The sequence below is a fragment of the Ursus maritimus genome (genome assembly GCF_017311325.1).
Source record: "Ursus maritimus isolate PB19 chromosome X unlocalized genomic scaffold, ASM1731132v1 scaffold_X1, whole genome shotgun sequence".
Classification (NCBI taxonomy): Eukaryota; Metazoa; Chordata; class Mammalia; order Carnivora; family Ursidae; genus Ursus; species Ursus maritimus.
Genome location: NW_024423319.1, coordinates 79,735,957 through 79,750,734, shown reverse-complemented (window position 1 = coordinate 79,750,734; position 14,778 = coordinate 79,735,957). Strand labels below are relative to the sequence as shown.

Genomic DNA, 14,778 nt, shown 5'->3' with positions numbered 1-14,778 from the left:
ACATGTGTTATCCCTTGTCTTTTTTAATAACAGACATCCTAACAGGTGTGAGATGATATCTTATGGTGATTTTGATTTGCATTTCCCTGATGATTAGTGATATTGAGCATCTTCAAAAACCCTACAGCTAATATCATACTCTATGGAGGAAAGACTGAATGCTTTCTCTTTAAGATCAGCAATAAGGCAAGAATGTCTGACCCCACTTCTGTTCAACATTGTACTGGAGGTTCTAGCCCTGGCAGTATGGTAAGACAAAGAAATAAAAAGTATCCAGATTGGGGGCGCCTGGGTGACACAGCGGTTAAGCGTCTGCCTTCGGCTCAGGGCGTGATCCTGGCGTTATGGGATCAAGCCCCACATCAGGCTCCTCTGCTATGAGCCTGCTTCTTCCTCTCCCACTCCTCCTGCTTGTGTTCCCTCTCTCGCTGGCTGTCTCTATCTCTGTCAAATAAATAAATAAAATCTTTAAAAAAATAAATAAAAATAATAAAAAGTATCCAGATTGTAAAGAAAGAGGTAAAGCTGTCCTCTTTTCATATAACAATACTGTCCAAAGAAAATCCTAAAAAGTCTAAAAACAAAAACAAAGGGGCGCCTGGGTAGCGCAGTCGTTAAAGCGTCTGCCTTCGACTCAGGGCGTGATCCCGGCGCTCCGGGATCGAGTCCCACATCAGGCTCCTCCGCTGGGAGCCTGCTTCTTCCTCTCCCACTCCCCTGCTGTGTTCCCTCTCTCGCTGGCTGTCTCTCTGTCACATAAATAAATAAAATCTTTAAAAAAAAATAAAAATAAAAAAAATAAAAATAAAAACAAAAACAAAAACCCTCTATCAAATGAGTTTAGCAAGGTTGCAGGATAAAAGCTCAATATTCAAAATCAACTACATGTCTATATACTAGCAGCTGTATACTATATTAGCTGGAATTTGAAATAAAAATACCATTTATGATAGCATTACAATATATAAAATGCTTAGAGATAAATTTGGCAAAAAATGTGCAAGGCCTATACACCAAAAATTACAAAACATTACTAAGAGCAATTAAAGAAGATCTAAATAAATGGAAAGATATCCTATGTTCACAGACTGGAAGACCCAATATTACTAAGATGCATAAATTGATAAACCAATTCTAAAATTCATATGAAAACGCAAAGGATCTAGAATAGCCAAAAAACATAAAAAGAAAAAAACAAAGTTAGAGGACTTACACTACCTGATTTCAAGATACAGTAAACAAAACAATGGGGTAAAGATCAGTAAAAAAGAAGAGAGTCAAGAATATATATGTATATATTTATATATATGTAATATATATATATAAATATATATATATTTAATTTTCCACTAAAGTATGTGATTCAATGAGGGTAAGAATAATATTTTCAATAAATGTTGCTAGAATAACTGGACAGCCATATGCAAAAAAGTGAACTTTGACAGATACCTCACAACATATAAAAAAATTAATGCAACATGGATAATATAACTTAATGTCAAACCAAAAACTACAAAAATTTATTAAAGAAAACATAGAAGGAAATCTTAGTCACCTCTGGATTGGCAAATATTTCCTAACTAGGACTCAACAAGCATGGATATAAAATAAGCATTTATAATTTGGACTTCATCAAAACTAGAAATTTTTTCTTCAAAAAGAGATTGTTATGAAATTCAAAAGCAATCCACAGACTGGGAGAAAAATTTTTGCAAAGTATATATGTAATAAAGAACTTGTATCCAGAATATGTAAAGAACTCTGAAAACTCAATAATAAGAAATCAAACAACCCAATTTTTTAAATGGGCAAAAGATCTGAATACACTTCTCTAAAGAAAATATACAGATGACAAACATGCATGTGAAAAAATGTTCATTAGTCATGAGGGAAATGCAAACCAAAACCATGATTAAGTACTACCCACTTATTAAAATGATGAAAATTTGGTAGACTGACAATAGCAGGTTTTGGCAAGGATATGAAGGAACTGGAAGTTTCATACACTGCTGATGGGAATGAAATGGTACAACCACTTCGGAAAACAGCTTAACTGTTCCTTACAAAATTAAACATACATCTACTATACAATCCAGCCTACTCATTCTTATGTATTTACCAAGGAGAAATGAAAGCATATGTCCACACAAAGCTGGGTGCACAAATCTTCATAGCAGCTTTATTTGTAATAGACAAAACTGGAAACAACCCAAATGTTCATCAACAGGTGAATGGATAAAGAAATTGTGGTATATAAATACAGTGAAATACTACTCAGCACGAAAAGGAATGAACTATTGATACACACAACCTCAAGGATGAAGCTCAAATTAATTGTGCCGAGTGAAAGAAGGCAGGCAAAAAAAGAAGAAAACATGTTGTAGGATTCCATTTATATGGAATCTGGGAAATGCAAATGAATAGGTCAGTAGACTTCAGGATGGATTGCATGTGGGATATGAATGAGAGAGGAATGAAGAACTCTAAGAGTGTGGCCTGAGCAACGAGAAGAATTGGAATTGCCAACACGGTAAGAGAAAGACTGCAAGAGGAGCTGGTTTTAGGGGTAAGGTCAGGAGTTCATTGTTCGTTGTGTTAAATTTGAGAATGCCTATTAGGTATTCAAGTGGAGATGTTGAGTGGAAAGTTGGATGTGAGAGTCTAGAGATCAAGAGAGAACTGGGCTTAACAAACTTTGGAAGCCTGATTCCAGGACTTTCACTCTTAAACACCAATATGTCTCCTAGCCTCCTGCTCTTCCCCCTCCAATCCATCATTCCTGCCATGGCCGGAGGGACTCTACTAAACTGCAAAATAGTCCATATGATGCCCCTGTTTTAAAAATAAAGGGAAAAATGGGGGAGTCTGTGTGGCTCAGTCAGTTAAGCGTCTGCCTTCCGCTCAGGTCATGATCTCAGGGTCCTGGGATTGAGCCCCACGTGGGGCCCTCTGCTCAGCTGGGAGTTTGCTTCTCCTTCTCCCTCTGCCCCTACCACCTGCTCATGCTCTCTCTCTCTCTCTCTCAAACAAATCTTTAAAAAAAATTAAAGTAAAATAAAATAAAATAAAATGTAAGGAAAAAAATAAAAGAGGAGAGAAAACAATCTTTCAGTAACATTCCAATCCCCTAAGGAATAAAGTCTCATCTTTATCCTAGCACCCTAGGACTTTTGTGACACATCCTTTGCCTTACCAACCTACCCTGCAACCTCAGTTCTCCCCTCCACCTCTAAATGCAGCTCCCTCTGACTCAGCCTTGCCAAAATGCGACCAGTTCCCAGATCTTCACCAAGCTCTCCCTCTGCCTGGAAGCTCCCTGTCTCTTTCTGTCTCTGTTTCTCTCCCTGTATCTTCTTAGAGAGCTACTATCTTCTCATCCTTCAAAACTTACCTCCAACATCTCAAAGTCCATTTATCCATAACTCCACGTGTATAAACCTCATGGAAAGCTTGTCCGGCAACTCGGCCTCATTTGTCTGTCTCACCTATGGGGCTGTGATCTGCAGGTTATTTTTTTCTTTCTTCTACAAACCATCTCTATACAACTCAAGTTCCCAACAATGCCAGTGAAGCAGATTTTTAAAAATCGTAGTATATTTATACAACGGGATGCTATTCAGCAATAAGAATGAACTATCTTCAGACAACAGAGTGGATAAATCTCACAAACATAATTAAGTAAAAGAAGCACATACTCTATTAGCTTTCCACTTATATAAAGAGCAAAAGTAAACCATGGTCTCAGAAGTCAGAATAGTGGCTACCCTGAGGTAGAAAGTGACTGGGAGGGGACACAGTTGGGGTTTCTGGGGTGCTGGTCAAATGTTTCTTGACTTGAGTATATTTGCTTTGTGAAAACTCATCAAGTTGTCAATAATTTTCGTGCACTTTTGTGTGTGTGTTTTCCTTGAATAAAGGCAAAACTAAACTAAGGTAGTTAACCATAAAGAAAAGCAAAGAAATTATATGTCAGTTATACTTCAATAAAAAAAAGAAAGAAAAAAGAAAAACAAGGAAGTAAATACCATAACATTCAGGATGGGAGAGAGGGAGCCATGTTTGACAAAAGTCACCCGGAAGACTTCTAGGGTGCTGGCAATGTCTATTTCTTAAGCTATATGGTGGTTATATAATTATTCTTTGAAAATGAATGTATGTTCACTTATATGTGGAATATGAGAAACAGCGCAGAGGATCACAGAGTAAGGGAGGGAAACTGAATGGGACATCATCAGAGACGGAGACAAACCATGAGAGACTCTTAACTATAGGAAATAAACTGAGGGTTGCTGGAGGGGAGGTGGGTGAGGGGATGGGGTAACTGGGTGATGGGCTCTAAGGAGGGCACATGATGTGATGAGCACTGGGTGTTATACGCAACTGATAAATTACTGAACACTACATCTGAAACTAAGTATGTACTACATGTTGGCTAATCGAATTTAAATAAAAATAAGTAAATAAAATGAATGTATGTTTTATGTACTTTTCTGTATTACATTTTACCACTAAAGTGTTTTTGTAAGTATATACATTTTCAGGATGTATTTGTAAAGCAAACGGTGCAGAAAAAAAAGGCAAAGTGCAAGACAGTATCTATAGTATGCTAAATTTTGTGTAAGAAAGATGTAGAAATGAAAAATACCTATTGTTTATTTGTGCACAAAGAAACACAGTAAGGGTAAACCAGAAGCTAGCGGGATTTATTACACACAGGGGATGAGTGGGAATGGGTTGAAAAGGATTGGAGGATGGGCATGGGGTACAGAGGATGGGAATTATACCTACTTCTTTGGTTATAGTTTTTGTATAGTTTTGGTTTTTAAAATCATGTTAATGTTTTACACAATCAACCAATCAACAGTGATGGGGGAAGAACAAAATGGAATATGAACAGAAACAAATGAGCCTAATTCAAATGAATACATAACTACACTGAAGGGGAAAACAGAAAGAACTGTAAAAAAATATTAAGCCCTAGTTAGTAGCTTTATCTTTCACGGTGCTGTGGGTTGGCAGTTCTGAAGCTACTGAATGTGTATACATTAGAATGTGTATACAATAGAACCGAACAAGTTAAGTATATTGTGGATAATGAGAACCAGGTTTCTCACTGTTAGAGAAGGGTGTTAGAAATATAGAAAGGGAAAAGGCTAGAATGAACCTTGTGGTTTGAGATTGGAATTGGAGTACCAGGATGAACTCATGATTTTTAAAATGATAACAGAGATTGCATAGATGGATGGACAGATAATATATATTAACATATTATATGTTATATATAATATATATATGTGTTAAATATAATATATGTGTTATATATAATATATATATATATTCCTATACTAGCTCTGTCCTCCGAAATGGCCTAAAAGCAGTGAGTACAGCAGTAATATCTTGATATCACTAACAAAAGGAACCAAGGCTGAATTCTTGGAGAAGTGGCTGTCTTTAGAGCTGGGGCAGGAAAAGTACAAGATGAGCCTGGAACATCTTGCTGTTCCAGAAAATAAGAAGTGTTCAAGGAATGATGCATATCAAAAGCACACAAAAACAAGCTTGAAAAGACTCCCCTTGTCAAATTCTAGGACAATTTGGCATCAAAATAAATAATAGATGTTGCAATTTATAACCCATTGAAAAAAATGAGAATCCACAAATTCATCTGACAAAACTAAATGAACAAAGAAATAAATAAATGGAGGAGAAGGAAAAGCTCTTCCTTATTGTAGAATGTGAACTAATAGATGTAGAAGGAATAATGGAATTAGAAAATCACCATTTGCTCTTTAAAAAAAGGGGGGGGCACCTGGGTGGCACAGTGGTTGAGCGTCTGTCTTCGGCTCAGGGCGTGATGTTGGCATTACGGGATCGAGCCCCACATCAGGCTCTTCTGCTATGAGCCTGCTTCTTTCTCTCCCACTCCCCCTGCTTGTGTTCCCTCTCTCGCTGGCTGTCTCTATCTCTGTCGAATAAATAAATAAAATCTTTTTTAAAAAATCACCATTTGGGGGCACCTGGGTGCCTCAGTTGGTTAAGCATCTGTCTTTGGCTCAGGTCATGATCCTGGAGTCCTGGGACTGAGCCCCTGCATTGGGCTCCCTGCTCAGCAGAGAGCCTGCTTCTCCCTCTCCTCCCTGCTCATGCTCTCTCTCACTATATCCGTGTGTGTGTGTGTCTCAAATAAATAAATAAAATCAATTTTAAAAAAAGAAAAGAAAATCACCGTTTCGCAACCACCATCGGAATAATTATTTCAGTCAAGTGTAGTGGGATTGGGTGAGAGTGAGGGCAAACGAAGACTTGTTGTTCCACACACTTCTGTGTTGTTCAAGCATCTCACAACGTGCATGTTCTCATGCATAACTTGTGTAATTAAAAATATGTTTATTCTTTTGACATGCTGAGGGACAAGTGTTTGTCACTGTCAGTGCGTACTGCAAGATAGCAAGAGATAAACAAGTCACACTGAGGTGGCACCCAGGAGCACCGTCTCCTGAGAGACAGAGATAACAGCAGCAGCCGTAATTAACTGTAATACAGAAAAATACACTAGAACATGGTGATAAGTGGGATTGCTCTTGCCTGAGTTGCTCAGTCCAGTGCTGGAAATATAATAACCACTGAACAGATGCTTGCAGAAGGTGAAACAGCATATCCAGCCTGCTACCTTTGCATAAGAAAGGGGGGAATGCAAAGCGTAAGTATTATATCTATTCCAGGTCTGGAGCAGAAAATGCCCAACATGTGTTCCAGACATCTTTTCATACTAGAAACCAAGAAAACTATCAAAAATTACTAGTGTCACATCAAATAAGCACAAAGCAAACTTGAAGGGGCTCCCACCGGCCAAATGAGGGATACTTCAAACATCAAACAGAATAACGATTACAATGGATTGAAACACACTGAATATGTATTTTTAAAAACCCATTAAGTTCAGAATGACACTAAAAATAAGAAGAAGCAAAAAACAAAGAAACAGTCTAAACAAAACCTCATTTGAACCACTGGAACCATAAAGCATCAATTACTCTAAAATTGGCATTTGTAATGACAGAATTACATCTTTATCTTGTCTTACCTGTATTTTGGATAACACAATAGCCCAAGTTGATGAAGGAAAGTTTTTACTTACATAAGTAAATGTAGAAAATTGATAGAATTTTAGACGTTTTCAAAAGATTACTGATTCAGGCAACAATCAAGAGCTGGGATCATTAGATAAATGGTTGATGGGGAAATTTTCCATGGAGGTCAGGTATTACCACCTTAACCCACTGATGAACCTTAACATCATTAAAATAGGACCACCGGATAGTGAATGCCTCCTGGTGTGATGAAATAGGAATCTCACAGCATCACCTATGAAGTGTTCTTATAATAATTATTATTATTATTAAATATTATTATTTAAAAAAACCCAGTGCAATAGAGCCCTCAGAACTAACTTCCGTCTCCAGGAAAAATGGAGAGTAAAGAACATGGTCAATGACACCACCAGAAAGCAAACAGACAAAATCAGAAGATGAGTCCATCTATAGCACAACTGCAACAAGTCAAGAGCATGACACAAAAAAATCAGGAAGAGAGGACCTGCTCTAGATTAAGGGACCCTCAAGAGACACATCAGACAGTGCAGTGTATTCTGATTGGAACAAGCCCGCTGTAAAAAGACATTTCATTACGAAGACAGTTGGGTGACTGTGGACTTGTTTATTACTAGACATTAACAAGGAATTGTTGCTATGCTCAAGAGTAATAATGGCATAGGGGTTTTAAAATTATGTCCCTTTTTAGAAATGCATACTGAAGTATATAGGAATGTGATGTGATGCCTGGTATTTGCTTTGAAATAATTCAAAAAAAGAAAAAAATGGAAAAGATGGAACAAATATGGCAGAATCTTATTGTCCAATCTTCCTGGGGTGTGTGTGTGTGTGTGTGTGTGTGTGCACGCGCGTGCGCGTGCGTGTGGTCATGCTATTCTCTTCTTTATATGTTTGAAATGTTCATAAAAAATTAAAGTTTGTTGAGAGAATGAATGAGAGCTCTAAGAAAAATTGTAGAATAAATTGGAAAGGAGCATTTTTATTCAAGCCTGGGGTAAAAGCCTCGTTTAGATTCGGTAACTAGGACAGTTAAACATGAGTGAGAAATGTACCAAACCATTCCCAGCTGTTTAGAGACCAAGTAGAACATTCCTTATAATAGGAATGTATTTTTTCTTCTCTAAAATAAAAGAATCATTAATGCTAGGGGCTTCTGGATACCATTAATATTCTATTTCTTGAGCTGAGCTGTGGTTACATGGGTGTTCACTTTCTAACTATTTGTTAATCTGCATGCATGAATCTTATGTACATTTCTATCTGTATATTACATCTCACACTTTAAAACGTTAGACTTTTTAAAGCATAACTGAGTGGTAAAATATGGCACTATTTCTCTCAATTCAATACAGACTGGACCCATCAAGCAGAACACAGCAGCCCCACTAAGGTGTTTTTGCCCACCTGGTGGTAGAGTACTGTCATTTCAGAGAAAGGAACAAGGGGAAAAAAAGAACTTCTAAAATCCTCTAAAAATGTGCTTATGTCCCCTCCTGCTCAGAGGGTAAACAGAGGGGCACAAGCAGGAGGAAAGCAGGGTTCTCCCATTCCTAGAATGTTGGAGTTGACTCAAGATGGGAGACTGTGGCTATAAGTGTATGACTCAGTTTCCCCTGTCTTTGACCCCTATGGCTTTGCCTGTTGGTTCCTATGTGCTTATCTCATAGAGACAGGCCTTTTTAAAGAACCCTTTCTTCCCCCTGCCAAGGGAAGAAGGCTGCTTCAGGGTGGAGGATAGGGTGGGGGGCTTGAAATCAGCTGGCCTGTCCTATGGTCCTTTGTAAGTCCTTCCTTCCTCATTGTTATTCCTCACCGTCTCCAGTGGCCTCACCAGAACAATCCTTTCTCCTGAGGGCCTTCGAAGGACATGGGTCGGAGGCTCACTGAGGGAAAACCAAGATAGCAGGAGGCAAGGTCAGGATCTCCTTCTCCAAGAGAAAGTCTGAGATCCTCAGCCTGGCATTCAGGGCCTGGCCCGTGCCAGGGTAACATCCCTCACACAGGCCACTGCAAATTGCTTTCACCATGCTCCAAGCGCGTCTTGCCTTCTGGGACCCCCAAATTTTTGTTCAGGATGTTCCACTTACCTAGGCCACCATTTTTTTATTTAATCAAGATGTTCATGATACTAATTATATGTCTTGGCGTCATTATAAACACTTTACAGATATTACCTCATCTATCCTCACAACCCTATGTTGTAAGCACTATTACAACCCCATTTAACAGATAAGGAACTTGAGGTGCAAGGAGGGTGAGAGGCATGGATTCAAACCCAAGCAGCCTGGAGCCAGAATAAATACGCTCTTAGCCACTACGCTATATTGCCTCTTAAACTTCTTCCAACTCACTTTCACTTCTTCCACACTGACCTTGGCTATCAACAGCTGACATCCTTGAGCGCCCACAGCTCCCAGTTCCCACCTTTACCTCCCATTAGGATGGAACAATCTGACTGCTTATTTCACTCCTTCATTTTTAAAAACTTTCTTGATTGAAGTATAACACACATAAAGAAAAGTACAAGGAGGCATAAACACACAGCTCTCAATGAATTGTTACTAAGTAACCACCCATGTAATCAGCATGGAAATCAAGAAACACAACGTTCCTAGCACTCGGAAAAGTCTCCTTAGGCCTCCTACTCAGCCCTTAAAGGCAATCACGAATCTGATTTCTATCACCATAGATTAGTTTCGCCTGTTTCAGAACTTTACATGAAATCATACAGCAGGTGCTCTTTTGTGTGTGGTTTATTCTGCTCAGCTTAATGTTTGTAGAAATCCATATTATATGTATGTGTGGGGCATTTCTTCTCATCGATGTGTAGTATTCCATTGTGTGAATATACCACAATTTATTTCTCATGTTTCTGTTGTTGGCATTTGAGTCATTTCCAGTTTGGACTATTACAAATAGTGCTTTTATGAGCATTGTTGCGTATGTCTTTTGGTAAACATACACGGGCATTTCTGTTAGGCCTATACCTAGAAGGGTTGCTGGGTTATGGGGTGTGCATATGGTCACCTTTAGTTGATATTGCTAAGCAGTTTCCAAAGTAATTATATCAATTTATACTCTTATCAGCATTGTATGAGAATTTCAGTCACTCCACATTCTCAGCAACATTCAGTATTGTCTTTTTTCTTTTTTTTTTTTTTAAAAGGATTTTATTTATTTATTTGACAGAGATAGAGACAGCCAGTGAGAGAGGGAACACAAGCAGGGGGAGCGGGAGAGGAAGAAGCAGGCTCATAGCAGAGGAGCCTGATGTGGGGCTCGAACCCAGAACGCTGGGATCACGCCCTGAGCCGAAGGCAGATGCTTAACCGCTGTGCCAGCCAGGCGCCCCTGTCTTTTTTCTTTTTAGTCATTTTAGTGTGTTGATTTATTTCATATTTTCTTGACTAATGAAGTTGTATGTTCATATCTTCCTTTCTAATCCTTATGTCTTTTATTTATTTTTCTTGCTTTAGTGCACTAGCCAGGACTCCAGTACAATTTGAATAAAAATAGTTAATGTGGGCATCCTTACAGAAAGCATTCAACATCTTTCATTAGGTATGATATTGGCTATAGGGTTTTTTTTGTAGTTAGCATGTATTAAATTAAGGAATTTCCCTTATATTCTTAGTGAACTTTGTCATGATGCTTTGTTTGCATATATTGAAGTGATCATACGATTTTTCTTCAATTTCCAGGAAGAATTTGTGTAAAATTAGAAAATTGGTGAGTTTCTTTAGGTATCTTGTAGAATTCACCATTGACAGTCTCTGAATCTGGAGGACTATGGAAAGCTTTTTAATTGTAAATTCAATCATTTAATAGTTACAGGATTATTTATGACAGTCTCTGAATCTGGAGGACTATGGAAAGCTTTTTAATTGTAAATTCAATCATTTAATAGTTACAGGATTATTTATATTTAAATTGTTTTCTTGTGTGAGTTTTAGCATATTGTGTTTTTCCAGGAATTTTCCTATTTATCAAAATTTTCAAATTTGTTCATATAAAGTTCTTCATAATGCTGTCTTATATTTTAATGTATCCATGACCCATATTGTACTTCCTCCTTTTGTTCCTGATACTAGTTATGTGCCTTCTATACATTTTTTTCTGGATCAGTTTTAGTGATTTATCATTTTCCTAGTTTTTAAAAAGAACCAACTTTTAGCTTTTTGACCCTCTCTGTAATAGTTCCGTTTTCTATTTTGTCGATTTCTACTCTTCTTTTAAAAAATTTTATTTATTTATCAGAGAGAGAGAGAGCAAGAACAAGCAGGGGGAGCGGCAGGCAGAGGGAGAAGCAGGCTACCTGCTGAAGAAGGAGACTGGGGATTCAGGACTCGATCCCAGGACCCTGGGACCATGACCTGAGCTGAAGGCAGATGCCTAACCGACTGAGCCATACAGGCGTCCCATGTTAATTTCTTTTTTTTTCTTTTTTTTTTAAAGATTTTATTTATTTATTTAACAGAGATAGAGACAGCCAGCCAGAGAGGGAACACAAGCAGGGGGAGTGGGAGAGGAAGAAGCAGGCTTCCCAAAGAGCAGGGAGCCCGATGTGGGGCTCGATCCCAGAACTCCGGGATCACGCCCTGAGCCGAAGGCAGACGCTTAATGCCTGAGCCACCCAGGCGCCCCTGCTTTTTCTAACTTTTTTTTTTAAGATTTGATTTATTTATTTGGCAGAGAGACAGCGAGAGAGGGAACACAAGCAAGGGGAGTGTGAAAGGGAGAAGCAGGCTTCCCAAAGAGCAGGGAGCCCGATGTGGGGCTCGATCCCAGGACCCTGGGATCATGACCTGAGCCGAAGGCAGACGCTTAATGACTGAGCCACCCAGGCGCCCCTGCTTTTTCTAACTTTTTGAGATGAATTTGCTACCTTTTGAAAACTAATATATAATTTAAGACTATTCATTTCTAAGCATTGCCTTAGCAGCACCCCACAGGATTTCAAATGTAATATTTTCATTATCAGTCAGTTCAAAATATTTGCTATTTTCCACTGTGAATTTATTTTTGACTCATGGGTTTTTCTCCCTCTCCAAAGTATGGTGTCCAAACTTCTGTAGGCATAAAAATAACCACCTGAGGGCCTTGTCAAAATACAGGTTTGGGAGCCTCATCTCAAACCTCCCAGATTAGTGTTTCTGGGAAGTAGGTCCGGGGACCCACATTTCACAAGCTCTGCAGGGGATTCAGATGCAGGTGGGCTGCAGGACCACAGTTTGGTAGCACAGCAAGGGTATCCTAAGGGCAGAGAGCAAGTCTGATTCACCTGTATCTCCAGTGCCCACCACTGGGCTTAGCATAAAGCCATGTTTAAGAGTGAACCAATGGGTGAAAGAAGGAAATAAATAAAAGAAAATTGTTTCTATGGAAACACTTGGAGTTTTTGAATACTGTGAATTCGCGAACCACTGCGGCATCATTTGGTCCCAATTAAATCCATTCAGGACAGATATTTTTTTCCTTGTCTTCAAATCTCTGCCTACTAAGCTTTCTCCTCACCTGTCCCATTCTGCTGTCCTGGAACATGGCCTTAGGTATGAGTATGTGCCTGTCTCCTGGCACAGAGAAAGTAGGGGTGGCCCGGGATGTGTCCTGAGAAGGGCTGTTCAGAGCTGAGCAGCGCTCCCTGCCCCTCTCCCACCACCAGCCCACAGGCCTTGGTGGGAAAATGCCCGCAGAACCCATTCTGAATGAGGTTATCTATCCTACCTCGCGCAGCCCTAAGCATCCCTCCCATCCCAAAGCTTTTGAGAACCTTCCACAGGACCTTTCTGCCCCGACCCGACCCGACCCAGGACCCTTATCCTTGCGTCCTCTGCACTTGTAGCCCAGGTGAGTTGCTCTCTCAGCAGCCCTTTGGCCACCTCTCCCCACCTCCACGCGTGCCTCCCTCAAACATCTCAGAAAGGCCGGAGTCTGACTTCCCCAGCCAGCTATTGTCCTGGCAGCACGGCCGCCACGCCAGCATCCCCACCCAGTCGGCCAGCCAGCCAGCCAGCCGGCTGCTCCCCAGCCTCGCCAGCCCCCACCCAGCCTCGCCCCGCCCCGCCCCACGGAGGACCAGGCTGGCGGCTGGGAGTCTCCCTGCCTGCTCAGCCTCCCTCCTTCCCTCCCTCTCCCTCCCTGCTTGCCTTCCTCCCCCGCCCGCCCCTGAGGCAGGGACCGTGCAAATCGAGGAGAGGGGGGACAGACAAGCTGGATGGGGTCCAGCTTAACGCCCTGGGATCCCCACTGATACCCCGTCCAGGCTGGGTGTCCCCAACATCTTGGGACCTGGATTTGTGTGAGCTGGAGTGGTTCCCAGGTCAGGAGCTTGCCTCCGGCAGGCCCACGGTACCCCCGTTTTGCATCAGGACCCCCCCCCCGGATGCTCTGAGCCACCCTCCTCAACCCGGATCTAAAACCCGGGACACAGCTATCAGGCCAGCCTCTCTCTCCACCCCACCCCCTCTTTCTGGCGTCCATCCCCTCCCCAACAGCACCTCGGCTGCTGCCTCTGGCTGTGGACCTACACCTCTTCCCCATCCCCACCAGGCCTGGGAAGCGGGGTGAGCCTGGATGAGAGCCCCCCAATCTGGGGCTCTCCCAGGCCATGGCCAGAGTGCTCCCAGAGAGGAGCCATGGCCCCTGAGCATCTGCTAGAGGCTTGGCAGAGGCCCCGCGGGGACCGTGTCTTCTGAGGACAAAAGGCGGCGGCCAGCAAAGCAGACGGGGCGGGGGGAGGGGGGACCGGCAGCAGGGCGGGCAGACGGGTAGCAGGGGCCAGGACTGGCCCCCCTCCCAGCTTGGCGGTGGCATGAAGATGGGGGTGGGAGTGTGTAGTGGGGGAAGCACCTGCCTGGACCCTCACCTGCCAGCTAGCTGGGCACCCCAAGGCTGTGTGCTGCCCACTTGGTGTTCCCCGACGCCCCCAGCCCTGCCCGGTGCACCCCTTCGGTGCCTGCTTCCCCCGCTGTCTGCGTTTTAGACCAGCCCGGCTGCTGTATCCACGGCAACAGAAGCAGGAGTGTCACTGGCCGCCAGATCACTGAGGGTCCCACAATGTGGCCTGGGCTGTGATTTATCCTGGGTGAGACAGTTTGAGCCCCCTCCCTGGATTCCAAGACAGCCCTGCTGAGAGAGCCCAGGTAAGTAGTCAGCATCCCTCCACCAAGGATGGGGGGGCTGAGATTTCTCTTCTGTCTCCCCACACATATTTCAGGGTCTCCATCACTGCCATGCTCTCTGTCTCTCTCTGACTCGGTTAGTGTGTCCCCCACCCCCCATCCCTGCTCCATCACAAGGACTACTTGGGCACCCAAGCCTGTAGAGTCCTCAAGCCATCTCCATCTTCTCAATCGCAAATGTCCCATGAGAAAGGGAACTACCACCTGTTTCCCCACTCCCCACACGGGGGTCTGTTTTTATCATTATGGTCGCGTTGGGGCATGAGGCTGTGTTAATAATCCCTTGTGTGCTAGCTGTGGAAGGCATGCCTGGGAGCCTGGCAGTGCTCTCCTAAATGCCTGCACCCTGGGCAGGCTCAGCCTCCTGCAGCTGCCTCCTCTCCCTCTCCCTCCTCCTCCACTCTCCTCGAGGTTCCTTGGCCTGCATGCAGGATATGTGTGTTTCTGTGTGTGTGTGTGTGTGTGTGTGTGTGTGTGTGTGTGTG

At 42.1% G+C, this 14,778-nt stretch overlaps 1 protein-coding gene across 1 annotated transcript in view; it reads left to right on the top strand.

Moving 5' to 3' along the window:
- Nucleotides 1-13,889: 13,889 nt before the first annotated feature.
- GPR173 (G protein-coupled receptor 173) overlaps nucleotides 13,890-14,778 on the top strand; it is a 23,209-nt gene continuing 22,320 nt past the window's right edge. Inside the window, exon 1 of the mRNA XM_040631404.1 lies at nucleotides 13,890-14,254. The gene's annotated coding sequence lies outside the window, so the exon portion shown is untranslated. The remainder of the gene's footprint in view (nucleotides 14,255-14,778) is intronic.